The 16,295-nt window shown below is 46.2% G+C and overlaps 1 long non-coding RNA gene across 1 annotated transcript in view; it reads left to right on the top strand.

Moving 5' to 3' along the window:
• LOC138504765 (uncharacterized) overlaps positions 1 to 16,295 on the top strand; it is a 216,047-nt gene that overhangs the window by 64,450 nt on the left and 135,302 nt on the right. The window contains exon 2 of the long non-coding RNA XR_011279955.1: positions 8,002 to 8,073. This is a non-coding gene — a long non-coding RNA (uncharacterized lncRNA). The remainder of the gene's footprint in view (positions 1 to 8,001; positions 8,074 to 16,295) is intronic.

Below are 16,295 nucleotides of genomic sequence, written 5' to 3'. Positions count from 1 at the left end.
TTCGACTTGCGTTATAAAAGTAGAAAATAAATTAATTTCTTCAGTATCATCATACATGAAATACATCAAAAATAAAAACATTTTGAACGCTATTTGGATAATAAATATTCCTTAAACTGAACAATAAAAATATTTCCAATAAGACATCAATATGATCACACTTAAAATGTCAACAAACCCCAAGTAAATGAATAGCCAGCAATCACACAATGCAAATGTATACAAATTATAACTTGCAGGCTTCAGCCGTAAGATTAAACTCATCTGATTGTTGTTTTGCAATCAGACTACTACGACGCCAAGCAAGCTGTTGAAAAATTGAGAGAGCAAATTGAACATCAATCTTTAAGGATGTACAAACATGTAAGGCATACTCAATACTTTTTTCTCCATGATTCCTGAATGGTTTCAGATTCTTCCCTCAAATGTCACTATAAAATGTGCCAAAAATCAAAAAGTGCTGGAGTGACCCTTTATGTAATTTACACCCAGGACATAAGCGCAGTGACACTGGATTCCATTTGTTTTTGAGTGTGACAACTGGTAACATTCCCATATAAAGTTTTAAAACAAGGGTCAAAGCGCATGGATTTGCAATCATATCTAAATACTGCTCAGATCTATAATTGTTTTTTATTGCTAAGTAGTAGGAAAACGGGAACGCTATCAGATCATATTTGTCTTTTGCAGTTGAAGCAGATTTAGAACAGATATTAGCCGGGTTATCCCAGTAATGCACTAGAACGATACGTGAGGTATCTCTCACATGTTTAAACCAAGGAAGACCTAGGCTACCTTTTTGACGGAACATACTGCCTCTCTAAAGACATACAGTTCTGGAGATCTCCATAACTTAATCCAATACAACATTGGTTTAGGATATATTAAAACCTCCATCTGAGAACATCCAAGGTCCAAATGAAGTACAAGATTTGTAGTTGAAAGTTCAGTCTTTAAGGTTGCTTTAAAAATGTATTATACTAGAAGATAAATACTCATGGGCACTCATTATGAGGTTGCTGGTTTGGCGGCCTATCAGCAATCTTGGCTTAACGTTTCCGCCACCCAATATCCCAGTATTACTGGTATATTATGAGCGGTGGCGGAACAGTAAGTTCCCATTCCCGTGTTGGAACACGGAAGCACCAGCACTGTTAGTTACGGTGCTTCAGTGAATTATCTGCTGGTAGGGGCCTGAACTACTGGCAGGTCAGGCCTGTCGGTAGTTCACTGCCCTTACCGGCAGACTCACAGTATGACCGTCTGGAAAAGGTGCCGGTGTCCGTAGTTTCCAGCACTTTTTTCCAGACTGGCATGTTCTTAATGAGGGCTATAGTATTGGTGTAACCCCAATATTCGGCACCATAATATTCATGCTGTCTAGCTTTTGATTCACGACTTTGAGGGTAGGACTTACCTCTCTGTCTCGAGAAACTCTTTCAGAAAAAGCTAATACCCAGGTAATCGTATGAGGAAATCGCTTCAACATTTAGCTCATCAAGGGAAGCTTACATTTGGATGTCTTCCTTTTATCTCTTATGCAAACAAGCACCTTTGTTTTCTGAAGGTTTATATCTGATCCCTTGGTAATACAATGATAAATGCCCAATCAAACCAGCCAAAGTTTTTAATACCTGAATGGCATCTTCCACAAATAGTAAAACACTCATTGGGAGTCCATTCAAAACTGTAGCATCCAATTGAGATATTTTCTTGGCTAGAAGGGTAATAAAAAGGTTAAAAAAGTTAGGGGCCAAAATGCATGCTTACCTTACTCCTATTTCAACTGGGAAAGGGGAGCTCATTTCACTGCCTTTGCTCTATCTAACTGTGGCAGTATTATCTGTATACAGTGCCACAATTGCCCGCAATAAAGCATTTGTTAATTCTAGTTCTTTCAGTGTACATCATAATGCATTTCTTGGGTTAGCATGAAATGCAGTCCTATGGTCTGCAAAGGAAAAAAAAAGTTTAATTTCCTCAAAGTGATATATTTTGCCACAGAAAATGGAGTCTAAAACTTTGGTCAACTTTACTGAATCCCTTCTGAAAGCCGGCCTGAAGGTGAGAAATTATTTGTTGAGAACTCACCCAGTTCTAACAGCACTTCTCATATGTGTTACCAGCACGATCCAGAATGGAAATCGGATGGTAATTAGCTGGGGAATATCTACCTCCCTTCTTGGAGATAGGGCTTGGCTCTTTGCCACAATTGGGGAATTTTACCCGTCATCTGTAAACATACAATAATTTTGCCAGGTATGGTGCCCAGATACTCCCTTCTTTTTTAAAAGTGTACATCAGTACTACATCTGGACCAGGGTTATTCTGTTTTTTTGTGCTGTGATAGCGCTGACACTTCATTGAGTGAAAAGAAAAGTACAAAATCATTCTTATTTATCACCACAGAAGTGAGGAAATCACAAAGCAGAGCATTTCTTGTTTCTTTGCAAAGATTACTGAAGTATTGGTACTTTGCAGGCTTAGGAATTCCAGCCTCAAAACACAGGGACTTAGCTGTATAAGTTATGGAAACGGACTCTCAGTAGGGCTTACCATATTTTCTCCAGCATTGGATCTTTCATAGATTCACATGCTTGAATATTCCTCATCGTCAGACCGGACGGGAATCCTCGGTAATTTAAAGTGTTTTATAATGAATTAAACTTTTTTCACCTAGGAAAACGCTACCCTGAGTAGCCCTTCACTTGTGCAGTCCTTCCACCTCCTTTGGTCCTTTTAGACCCTAACCAATGAGGTGGCAGGACTTAAGCTCCACCCCAGGCAGCCTTCCTCAGATGTTTCACTGTGGTCTAACTGACAAGGGATTCCTCTAGAGCTTTCTGAGGTATTTTCACTTTAATCCTTTTAAACCTGTTTTTCTTCTACCTAAATGTAGTCTTTTTTTGCTGGGATTGTGACTTCACTGGCCATAGTGTTTCCTGGGCTCAGGACACCTTCCTTCCCTCCAAAATCATCGAATTTTGACTGCCTTCCTATTACCTCATAACAGAGCCAGACATGCACACTGCTAAGAAAAAATACTCCCTTTTCACGGACTGCAGCAAGTGTGGCAAGAGGGTGATTTTTTTTATCAGAGGCCCTCATAAATACTGTATTTATTGCCTCTATCCCAATGATATACAGTCCTGCAAGATTTGCCAGACCTTCTCAAAAAGTACACTCGAGGACAGGCATAGAAGACTCTACTGCTACACTTGGAAAGCAGTCATCAAAAACTGTGCCTTGCACATCAACCCGACGCATTGAGAGAAAAGCAAGCTCAGAAGAGGAGATCTTCATCAGTGGAAAGGATGGAATCTCCACCCCCCAAGGCGAAGAAAAAGAATGAGAAGGCCACCCTGGCCTCCAAGACCTTGCAGAAGGGGGATCACCACAGGGAAAATAAAGATTTGATGTCTTCATCTTCATCGGCAGAATGCTTGTCCACGGGGGTGCCGTCCACACCAAATCCTTTGCCACCATCCACGAGCAGCCTCACACCATCCAAGGCGCATGGCCCGTCGACAGACAAACCATCGTTGACCAAGGAAATCATAACCTTGTTGACGAAAACCTTGTTGTCGAAAGACTTGATGAAACATTCGTCCACAAAACATTTGACTATGAAACAGCATTTGTCTATGAAACAACACTCGTCGATGAAGACATTGTCGTCGATGGAGACTTTGTCGATGGACACCTCCAACCAGCAGAAAAAAGCCTTCATCGTCCATGGCAGTGGATATCGTCGACAAGCCTCCAATACATTTAATTCACCCGGAGAAAGAGCTAGTTGCCCTGGAATCACAACCTGCACAGTTAGGGAGCATCGACATTGTCGTCGATGGAGACTTTGTCGATGGACACCTCCAACCAGCAGAAAAAAGCCTTCATCGTCCATGGCAGTGGACATCGTCGACAAGCCTCCAATACAGTTAATTCACCCGGAGAAAGAGCTAGTTGCCCTGGAATCACAAGCTGCACAGTTAGGGAGCTTAGAGGGGCTGCACAACTGTTCCTGAAAAGAGAAATGGCAGAATTGCCAGACCTCATTCTGCAGTAGGAGTACTCGAGGGGGAGGAGCTACAGCCAGCACAACCTAAAGAACATAGCCCACACTGGTAACCAGTCATGGAAGATACAGCGGATCCTTTCGACCCAGCCCTCATGCAATCCATGCAAACAAGAATGGAGGAATTTCAAAGGAGACAAAGAGCTAGACTAATAACTGCTCTATCAAATCAAGGAGAAGGTAGACCCTCACGAAGCAGGTCCTCCGCAGCACGCACTCGAAGCAGGTCCCCCACAGCCCGCACTTGCCGCTCTTCACCATCGTTGAGCAGTCACCATAGGCAGCGATCCCACTATAGTGAGTCGCCCAGACCACAAAAACTGAGGCATTCTCCCTCCCGCCACGGTCCTCACCACAAAGGACCCGAGAGCCCAAAGCACCATCTACCATCACAGTCTCTGAATGGCATCAAGACCCCATGGACGATCCTGTGCAACCAGATGATAGGGACAACCCTTTCAGGGATTTTCTGACCCTGCGACACAAGGGGAGAGCTAACCAGAGATACACCCGACACAAAGCTGGACAACTGGGACACCATTGTCACTGAGAAGAAACATGATTCGAGGGGGGAGCTCCCCCCCCCAAGGATGATATTGTCTTGTTTCACTCCACCATTGCCAAATCGGCTGAGATTTTTAAAATCCAAGTGGCTAGAAGACATCAGTCCTCTATGAACATAGGGACAAAATATGCCGGACATTAACCACGATTCTGATCCTGGAGACAATTTGTGAGGCAGGGGAGAAGATTTTGGCCATTCCACTCTCCACACCTGCGTTGCTGGCGAGACCAGAGAAAAAGTACAAAGCCCCTGATTAGGCTCCTTTATGCCTAAGAGGTCACCCAAATCCCGACTTTGTGGTGAGGGTTGTAGCAAGAAAGAGACTACAGAATCCAGCCTCCCTGCTCACTGCCCCACCTGACAAGGAGGGACGGAAGCTCGAGGCGATGGGCCGAAAGGTATCAGCTGCTGCGTCATTGTCTGTGAGGGCCGGAAACACAATGGCTATGATAGCCAGATTAGATCGGGAGCTATGGCTCTGAATGTCGCGACTGGTTAAACACCGAATTTCAGGAGGAGGCTAAATCCATAGTCACGGATGGTGAGAGCGCCTCGGACCATATGATAGATGCCGCTGTGGATGTCGCCTAATGTGGGTTTAGACAAACGGCTCATGGCACAGTCTTGCGGCGTCAAGCCTGGATGAAGCCCATTAACCTTAGACCAGAGGTCCAAGCACACATTCTAGACATGCCTTTTGACAGCCAAGAGCTCTTTGCGAAGAAGACTGACGACCATCTAAAAGGCATCAAGTCGGACACTGATACAGCAAGGGCAATACGCTGCCTCAGAGACAAAGATTAGGAGTGTCGTCCCTTTCGCTCTTTTCAAGGTTATAGCACTAGATACAGAGCATACAGCAGGTCCTTTCAAGGGCAAACCTCATCTGCAGTCTACTACCAAACAACAGGCAGGTATCATCAGAGTTCCTCGAGATAGCAAACCCAAAGAGGAAGGGGATCCAGCCATGACAAAGCCCAGGCTAAATAAAATGGACTCCAGGATGCTGCCCATCCTGCATCTCACCCCCGGTGGGAGGACACATAACCCAACACCTGCGACACTGGGGCACTGTCAAATCAGACAGGTGGGTGTTAGAGGTGGTGCAGGGGGGCGACAGGAAGGAAAGAGAGGTGCAGAGAGAAACAAGATAGTGAAACCCTTCCCACTTGTGCTGAGCTTCCTCTGGCTACACTAACACTGCCCCCTTCTCAGAGCCATATCATTAAAGGCCCTTTGCTATGCAACGACTTAGCGGGAGGCTAGTCGTTTTGGGTAGGGTGTACTTTTTGATTCCTTTTTCCCAGGACAGCTCCTGGTGAGGGGCTGTCTTGCTGGAGGGAGGTTTTACCCATCCTCAGAAAGGATCAAAAGAAGGCGGTCCACACTCACTATGGTCTCACTGGGTACAGCAGCCTGTCCATAGCTGGCCTGGCTCACAATAAAGACACATATATGATACACACTCAGGTGTGGCTTTTATAATTATATGAAATGCCAGCCATCATACCTCAAACTTGGGATGGCTTATGTTTAAAGATAACTGCCACCAGTATGGTGATTTCTTATAATGATGTAATACAGAAACAGAGGTGAATTAAATGTAGCCCCTGCACTGACGCTTGCGCCATCATTTTGTTAAAAACCCTTGGGTCATCATGCATATCAATTCAGGACTCCCAAATACCCCCTGCTTATGCTGTAGAACCATCTTCTGATATGGTTCAGTGATGAATCCATTTACAAATCATTCCGCAAGAATCTGAAGGACTACGTGTTTGGCTAATTTACCCAGGCAATCTCCAGTGTCTGCTGTCGTGGAGTGTTATCAGCGCCTGAAAGCTGGGATTGCAGGGTGGGAGAGGGTAATTTCCTTGGAGTCTTGCATCGTTAGCAATATCTTCTCTCCAGTCATTCATTCCTTCCTTCACTAGGTTATTTGTCTAGGCGAAGAACTTGTAAATAAAGTGCATTAAATCTTTTTTTCTATTAGGTCAGTGTCATTATGAGTTTGTAACCTCCGCTTAATAAATGTCTGTTTGTCTGTGGTGCAAATGTATCAACCTCAGTCACTTACATAAACGTTAAAAACGTAGACAATACAGATACAAAATCCATTATTAGATCTAACAAGGTTTATGTCCTGTGACCACGGTTTGCGGGGATGACTGAAATTGAGGGTTGTCCTCCCTCCTGGATTATCTGAGAAGGGTGCGAGCTTGACCTTGACTGAGGTATTACCAGAATCAGTTAATACCAGGTTTCAACAGACTAGGAGGTGTAGATGAGATTGAGGGTCTCATTCCGAGTTTAGCTGTAATTCGGTGGTAATTACGCTGAATTTCTGCCAACATTGGTCACAGTTACTGTCACTTGGTCCAGTGGATTAACCACAGGATTATAAATGGTGGTAGGGTGGTGTTAGTCCACATTTTCAGAGTGCATAAGACTCCATGGGGTTTTTGGCAGAATTACTGTGAGCCGGATTGCTGACGTTTTTGACTTTAAAGGAGAGGATTTACCTCCAGCATTATGTTTTAGGCAAATCCTCCACTTCAACGCCATACGCTGGATCTGGCGGAGCGGTAACAACAGCAGTAATTCTGTTTCTGCAAAAAAAAAGTGGCGGTAACAGAATGACCACGACTTTTTTACCCCTCTGCCAAGCTCTAAATGAGGCCCTAAATGTTGTCCCTGTATTTTCTAAGATTTTAACGTGTACATAAGGGATTGAGGTTGATACATTTTACCTAGATTTTTCTGGTTAATACAATTTATATTTGATAAAAACCCACTGTATGCTCTTTTGAAACTATAATTACAAGAGAAAAGTAGAATTTTTGTGAAAAGTGGTGAAATATAATTTAAGTCTTATGGTTGTTTATTGTGTTATTATTAGTCCTGAACCAAAAGGACACGGGTACAACCCAGATGATTAGATATTTGTATCTGCAATGCAAAAACATACAATAGCACCAGGAAGGTTTGAGTAGGAGCTGCCGTGTAAACGGTGAAGTGCCTCGACATAGAATCCTTTTTCTAATACATGTACAAAATAGCTTTAAAATGCTTAATATTGCTCTTGCTAGTAAACTATTTATTGTGTGTATTTTGAAACTATTGGCTTTCTTGCTGTGCTTACATGCATGATGACTAGAGGACAGTTTCAGTACACAAAAGGTCACTTTTTACTTTCAGATTTTGGGAGATATGCCCTTCAAGGGGGAAGTCATCTGTGGTAGAAGCCTACATCCCTATACTTCCCCTCAGTTTACAAGGAATGATGCATACAGAATTTATGTTATTACTCTTAACAGGGGAAATGTTAATTTACTCTTTTTTCATTATTTTATCTGATCAGAATTCTCTAGCACAACAATCGGAAACATTGATGAAGCAACACAATGAATCACTGGCAGCCTTTAAAAAGCAGGTAGTACAGTGAATATGCCTGTTCTTTTCCATACACTCTGGTTATGATTAGGGATTCCTAGTTTCAGTGCATGGTTTGTAAATTCTTGTGTTTTATCAGTATTTTCCCAAAAATATAAATGTTGTTACTTGACGCTTATCTTTTTTGCCTGTTAAAAGATTCACAGAAAGCAGCGTTGTTCTATTGGCTGCAAACAAACACGGGTGTCATTTCACCAAAGTGTCAGAGGTAGCAGAAGTGACATCACACAACCTTTGACCTCTGATGACATCACAGGAAGTGATGCCATTTGAGGCCCCCCACCCCTCCCAACTGACATTTCGGGAAGTGATGGCACACGCCCTTTCACCCCTTTACAAAACAGGAAGTGGCATCACAAAGCATTGTTCCTGAGTACACTAAGAAAAATATGGTTACGATATCACTGTAATGTGATATACATTTTATACAAGAATGGATCACCACATGTAGCGTTACTATCAGTGTCTATAGGCCCGTTTTACCAAATGACTGTGAATGCAAACAGACATCCAAGGCCAAATGATGCCATGCAAAAGAAAGAAAATGCATGTGGCTTTTGCATGAAATGAAAGGTGTGTCAACAAATTCAACCCTTAGAAACTGAGCCAGAACATAAGGGTGATCGCAACCAAGGGATGCATGCATTGCTTAATTTGTGTGGGCCAGATATTTTCAAGCACGCCTGTGACCGCACCCCACAGTTATCCCGGACTTGATTTTACCAATTAAATAAGCAACCAAATTAAGATACTGGGCCTCGTTACAAGTCCGGCGGTAACCCTGCCGGTGCTGCCGGCAGGTTGCTGTCGGACTTGCAAAATTTACCGCGCATGGCTTGCCAGAATCAATGGGGAATTATGACCCAGGCGTTCTGGGAAGTCAGGCACCAGTAAATGTTAATCCCCATTCCAATTTGAGTCCCATAGGACTCAGTGGGAATGGGGACCACGGAAGCACCGGCACCGTTAATAACGGTGCCGGTGCTTCCGTGAAAGTCGGCAGGCGATTGCCGTTCCACCCACCAGGTCTGACCCTGGCGGGCAGGACGGCACCCGCCCGCAGACTCGTAGTGTGCTGGTCCAGTAACAACAGTGCTGGTAGGCTTACCGGCACCGTTGTTACCAGACCGGCACACTTGTAATGAGGCCCACTGAGAACAAGGAATGGATATATGCTATGTTATGTTCTGTTACAGTGCATTTGTATAGCGCCTTACGTACCATTGGTATGGTCTCAAAGTGCTGTGGGTCGAACACCCTTGGGGACCGTAGTCCAGGTAAGTGGAGACAGCACGGTAGCATAAAGTGCTTGGGTGCACTTGGTATGTGTGCAGCCAGAGCGGCTTGCACAGGGTTGACTGCATTCTAATGCTAAGTGCAGTGCAGTGGTTGTGAGAGATCAGTGTAATGTGTGCAGCAAGGTTGGTGGTCCCAGAGTCTACATTCTGGCTGCCGTGGGGCCTGTGTAAGAAATTATGTGTGCAGCTAGGCCGATTTTTTTCATGGGGTACAACTGCATTCTAACAGACTGTTGAGGTGTTCAAGGAGTTGTGTAGGTATTTGTGCAGCTAGGCCGAAATTGATCGAGGGGTATATCTGCGTTCTATTATTTTTTGGTATGAAGTGGAGAGTGAGCATATTGGTAGGAATGAGTGTCTGATTATCTGTAGGAGGCCCCTGTACCAGGTAACTTTCGGAGCTCGATGAGCAGGCTGCGGCTGTCCTGGTGGTTCGGGGTAGTAGATTTCCGAGAGAGATACTCTGGCTGGTGCATATTATATTGTGTTAGCCCGGTTGGACAGTCCTTTTCCGGAGGCTCTGTTGTAGGTGGCAGAGGGCCCATTTTCCTGGTGCCTGGTCATAGGTTATGGCAGGAGGCTGGGTAGTTTCTGACATGTTTATGGTTATCACATAATTCTCCTGAGAGTCCAGCAAAGCATAGTCGCTATTGTGCCTACAGTGCAGGAGTTCTTGGCCTTATTCCTAGGTAGGTCATGGTTGCCTCATTTGATCATATACCACCTTGTGTGCCTGATAAGTGGCATGGGGACAAGGTGCAAGTGGATCTAGGTCACCTGGCCTAAGCCCCGACCACTTGGCACCTTCCAGGTTGCCGCTCTTTTTCCCCACTTAGCAAGCCCCGGCCACCTGGTGCCTTCCAGGTTGCCGCTCTTTTTCCCCACTTAGCAAGCCCCCCCCCACCTGGTGCCTTCCTGGTTGCCGCTCTTTTTCCCTACTTAAGGAGCCCTCCAGGCTCTTTTCCTTTGCAGATGGGGAGCAGGTGCAAGTGGATCTAGGTCACCTGGCCTAAGCACCACCCACCTTCTTAGCCCTGCCTCTTCCTTCCTGCTCTTAATTCTTAGATCAAGGGCATCTGTCGCCCGGGTGTCTGAAGTGAAGCGCTGACGAAGGAAAGGGCAATTCCTGTTTGGACCTGTTCGGACCAGGAGGACCCAGGGCCCGACTCCCTGCCCAGACAGCAGGTGAGCATGCACCAACATGTGTTTACTCCCTCTGTCCCCACAAGCCATCCCGACCCCCTCAGGTCCCCCTGTGATATTGCCTTGTTCCTCCCTCCCTTCTCGCACACAGGAGTTGCCTGTTTTTCTTGATTCTTCTACCCTGCTCCCCCTCCCCGCCACTCCCCTCCAGCCTACTTCTGCAGGAGTATGTCCTGATACATTCTGGTTTCACCATCAACGTCTTGTGGCCAATGCTGGATTTGACTTTTATGGACTTCATTGATTCACGGTGTGTTACCCTTTCTCAACTCTCATGCTGGACTTCCTTTGCATCTTGTACTCATGGTGGCCCTGAATCATGCTGTTCCCATCTTCATCTTGTATCCTGGCTTGCAAAATTATGTGTTACTACTGACTTCTGCCATGTGTTTTTGCTCTCCCCTCTTGCTTCTCCACTCTTTTTGACTGCTTACTCTCTGTTCTCTCCTCCTCTGCCTTTCTCCCTTTTCCTATCTCCTCCCCTCCTGCCCTTACTTTCTTCTATGCACTTACTCTATCAGAATTGTCCCTGGACCTAGTATGATAGCAACCTCATCTGTCTCCTCCCCTTAATTGCCCCCCCCCCATCCTCCAGCACTATCTGAAATGTCGCCAGGCCTAGTACGATAGTCACTTGTTTTGTTCCTCCCTTTCTGCACCCCTCTCCCCCAACTTTTGTTTTTCTCCGGCTCTACCAAAAATGTCGTCATGCCTAGTACGGTAGTCGCCTGGCTGTCTCCATTTCCTTCCCACTCTCCCCCTCCCTTCCTTATCTATGTCTTGGATCTTGCACTATCTGAAATGTCGTCAGGCTGAGTACGATAGTTAATTTCACATCCTTACTGTTCATGGCCTGTAAGAATGTCATCGTATTTTCCCTTGTTCCCTCCCTTGCCTTGAAGTGCTTTGAAACACATTGTGTATAGGCGCTATATAAATAGACTATCATATCATATCATGATATGATCCAACCGCAATGTTTAAACGATAAGTGCTATGAGGCTCTGCAGTGGTGGCTCTAAGTTGATACCCAGATGGGTAGGGCTTGACATTGGTAAACAAGGAACAGGGCCAGACGTAGTTGGCTGGCGGGGGGCTGCGATGGTGGCTTAGCTGGTTAGTTCCCAAATTGGTCAAATTTGACAGGAGCGGGTACAATTGAATTTAGCTTTCTGAGGAGCTATCACGCTCTGGGAATGTGGTGATGTGTAGGGTCTGCGGATAGGTTTGTATGATAGTGGTTGGCATCTCCTGAAGTGATCACGCTATGCTTCCTTATGGGAAGGTAATGAGTAAGCTCGGTTATAGACATAGGGGGTCATTACGACCCAGGCGCTAATTGCGGCAACTTTACCACCATAGTGTAAACTATGTTTACACCATGGTGGATGGCGGATTTACCGCCCCATTCCAAGGTGAGTAGGGCGGTAAATCCCCATTTCCCATTTTCCCTTCCCCATTCCCATTTTTGCCCCATAGGGCATAATGGGAGTGGGAAAGGCGCTAATTACGCCACCGTAAATTACGGTGGCGTAATTAGCATCATGGCAGGTTAGCGCCATGGATTTTAACGGCTGCTAAGAGCAGCCGTTAAAATCAGAATAGGCGTTAAGGGTTAACAACGGCGTTAACCCTTAACGCCTGGGTCGTAATGAGGCCCATAATGATGAGGTATGAATAACATTATTTAGGAGACTAATTGATGTTCGGTGGAAAATGTTGGGATGGAAATGAGCCTATACCACCCCCAAAGTGCTTCCAAGTAAGGCGGGCCCCCCTATGAAACGATATATCCTGCAAGGGGGGAGAAACCCCCACTCCAAGGGTGCATACAAAAGTTCTGTAGTGCCTGGAAGCAGCCAAATCCCTGCCCGCCGTCGATTTTGTATTAGGCCAAAGACGGACACACTGAGGGCTGCGGAGCCTGCATCCTGGGTTCACACAGAGGTGCCAAACCATCAGCACACCAGGCTAGCTCTGCACGAGCCCTGTTCCCACAGAAGTCCATTTTCCTTCTGTCCCTCCAGTGTTGCAATTATCTACATTCAGGAATGTGCCCTGTACAGAGCATGAGACAGTACCAGGCCCTGCGATGCACCCATCCGTCTCCACTAAACTTCTATCAGGGCCTCTGACCCCAACCCAGCCAGGCCGGAGCCAGCCACCCTCCACCAACCTGACCCCCAGGCCATAACCTCCCCAAGGTGCCCACCATGGATCTAAAGCTTGTACCGCTGTACATCTTTTCAATAGCAAAACACGTTTCCTGTAACATGAGGTACTAGGAAGGATAAATCAGAGATCAATCCCCCGGGAGGAGACCTTGGGGGCAGGAACTGCGGTATTAACGAAGTCTCGAAGTTAGGGGTCACCATAACTGTATTTTACCCTCCTTTCTCGCTGTCACCCCTTTCCTCTGATGCCCAGGTGCCTGTCATAATGGATGAATAACCGGTTTCAGTTGTTTAGCTTAGATTAGATATAATGTGTTTGATGCATGCCCTGACCTTCACCACACAGATGAGCCCAGCTGACCCATGTGCTCAAGGATCGACGGGGAAGAACAAGCCAATTAGCGCTTGACAATCCCCTATGGAGCAGGCCTCTGTATATGTCACTCACCAATCAGCCATGTCGATTTGTACCGTATGTGATGATGTCACTGATGATGCTGTGGGCCTTCTTAATGTGCTGCTCGTGTACGTTTTGGCAGAGCGCTCTCGGACACCAGAGTTCTTTGCTGACACTTCTATAAAACTTTGTTATCCTTGCAAAACTATTTCTTGGCTTTCTTCCCTAGCGGGTTCTATTTACTTTGGAGTGTGCGTTCAGAGGTATATGTCTTCATTTGGTGACCCCGTGACGTGATTCCTTAGCCCCCGTACCTGCTGCGTTATCCAGGGCCTCTCCAGAAAGGCTGTGCCCACCTACAGCTGATCAGTCCCCCAAAACGTGCACACAGCAGAAACGGTTCTTGTGGGTTCCGGCTTTGCGAAAATCCCACCTGCTCGTTGGAGCCGGTGCAGCACCAGTGAGAGGCCCAGGCATGTTGTGGATTAACCGCAAATGGAGGCTTTCAGAAGAACACGGACACGTGAGTATAGATTGCAAGGAAAAGCAATGTCAGGGTTTGGGAATGGAGCAGTATGCTGGAGGGGAACACGTAAGGAATGAGAGTGATTGGAGTGACCTTAGTTTTGTATATGGCCATTAGGTTTTATTCTTTTTAGTTTTTATGGAGATTAGAAAAAAAGAAGGAAGGGGAGCCTAGCCCCGAAAGAGGTTGGAAGGTGGCAGCCATAGTACACTGTCCCGACCAGTGCAAGAGAATACAAATACAGAGAACAAAGTAGGAGCCCCGTATAAGTAGAGGGCTCGGGAACAAGTAGTGGTTGTTGTTTTAGCTTGTTATTTTAGTTTGTTGTTTTTAGTGTCCTTTTTATATGCAAGAAGGAAGCCCAGAAGGGGTGGGTATGGTTTGAATGAAAAGCAAGTAAGAGTGGAATGGGAATGCTCTAAGGAGGGAGGGAAACTATGTGTTAAGTGTACGTTTGTTTTGTATCCTAAAGCAACAGTTATGCCCACCTTGTCTGACGATGTAATAACAGTGTTTACATATATGTGACGGATATAGATTAACTGACATTGTAAGCCCTGACAGGACGGGAGATAAACACTGCACAAATATTTTTAGTGACCTGCTCTTTAAAGAGACGACAGCCATGGGGACAGACACACTCTTGACACATATATGTAAGAGCCTACCGCTAAACAGTGAAAAGATCAAGAAATACCACGAGCAGTGGGTGACAGAAATAAAAGGGGAAGGAATGCCCAACTCCTGGCCAGAGGAAGGGTCCTTCGACAAGAGTGCCCTAGATCATATGTCCACATATTTGACTGCTAAATACAAGGGAAAGCCACTTCAAAACAGAAGGGAGATATTGGATTTGTGGCCTTTTCTCTACCTGTCATAGAGAAAAGGGAACGAACATCTGAGAACTTAACCATGGATGACCTGGGAGAGAGTGCAAAGGGGGGACGAGCAACCTAAGAAAATGTACCCATTACTAACACGACCCACAGAAGGGTATTCGAATCCGACATATGTGTCTGGAGGGAGTGCTCAAGGTAATAAAAGTACAGCACCTCTTCCACCATACGACCCCACCATAACTACACCCACTCACACAGGAATGAGTGCAAGGGACATAGAAGTGACATTGTCCTCCACCTGCACAGAGCTAGCTAGATTACGAGCAGCCTGTGAAGCAGCAAGAGAGTCAGAGAATGCAGCATTAACCCAAACCCCACCTCCTCCACAGGAGGACGAGTGGAAATCCGGAGATTTTTAATTCGGGATTGATAGTGCCCCCATATGGGCCGTGCGCGTTGAACGGGAAGGGGAATCCGACAGCTTGCGATATGAGAATGTGGGATCAGTGAGACGAGGAGCACTGGAGTGACTTTGACAATGGAGAAGAAGGAGCAGTGGGTGGGATCGAGCAAGTACACCTGTCCACACCGAGGGTAGAAGGGACATGGGAAGGGAGGTTGTGAGAGAGGTTCGGGAGAATGGCTCTAGCGAAAAAGAAAGGAAGTGGAGCAAAAGGTGGGAAAGCAAAAGCAAAATTACAAATGCCCTTTATCCATTAGGGAGCGGGGCGACCTTATTATGTCCCATGGTCACAGTTGGATAAAAACAACCTCCTCAAACCCCTCCCCCACTCACGGCGGGCGTGAGAATATGTATTTACGCCTTTGAGAAACACACTACAAGATGCAGTGCCCCTGGAGATAGGAGATATCAAAAGCTGGCTAGTATCAGCAGTGGGGGATCAGGCAGAATCAGTGTGGGTGAAAGCAGGGTACCTGGGAGTAATGATCAGTAATGACACTCATGCTGGGGCATCGTTGAATAACATCAGAGCACATGTGTGGGATGCACTGCGACAAGCCTTCCCCGATACTCCTGATGTACACTCAATAATGCAATGCGCTATGGGAGATGAGGAAGATGCTGTGCAGTTCATTCTTCGGGTCCAAGAGATGTGGAGGGCAGAGACGGGCACCGCGTGGGACCAATCAACATTCCTGTTTTATTTTATCATAAAGCGAGGACTCCCCAATGAAGTACAGAAGGCCTTGGACAAGATAGCGGGGGTGGAGCAAAAGTTTGGCCCGAAATTTAAAGCATAAGTGTACACCACTGCAGAAGGATCAAAGAGAGAGAAAGAAACTATCCAGAGAAGGCAGGCTGAGGAAGCAAAACTGGTACAGAACCAACTAGGCAAGGTAGCGGCGGTAACAGATGGGAGAAGAAGGGTGCGCCTCCATTGCCACACAGGCTAGGATGGCAGTGGTCTGGACAGACAAGGACAGTGGGTAGGAAATCAACAATATACGGGACCGCAATGGCAAGGAGGACCACCACGAGGATAAGGTGGGTTTCAGGGACAGATCGGAGGGCAAGGACCAAGAGGAGGAGGGCAAGGGCAGTGTTGTCCATGCGGAAGATGGGGACATTTTGCCAGAGAGTGCCACAGCAGGCAGGGGGGGAACTACCAATATAATAAACCCCAATACAATCAACAACAGTACGGCAACCCCCACCCCGGCAGCCCACAGGACCCAGCACAAGGAGCAATGATGAACCTGTACGAAACACAAGCCTACCCCCAGCTACCTCCCCACATGCCAG

The sequence above is a fragment of the Ambystoma mexicanum genome, chromosome 11 (genome assembly GCF_040938575.1).
Source record: "Ambystoma mexicanum isolate Mex_15411 chromosome 11, UKY_AmexF1_1, whole genome shotgun sequence".
Classification (NCBI taxonomy): domain Eukaryota; kingdom Metazoa; phylum Chordata; class Amphibia; order Caudata; family Ambystomatidae; genus Ambystoma; species Ambystoma mexicanum.
Note: the sequence above shows the minus strand (reverse complement) of the source record. Positions and strands in the feature narration are given on the sequence as shown.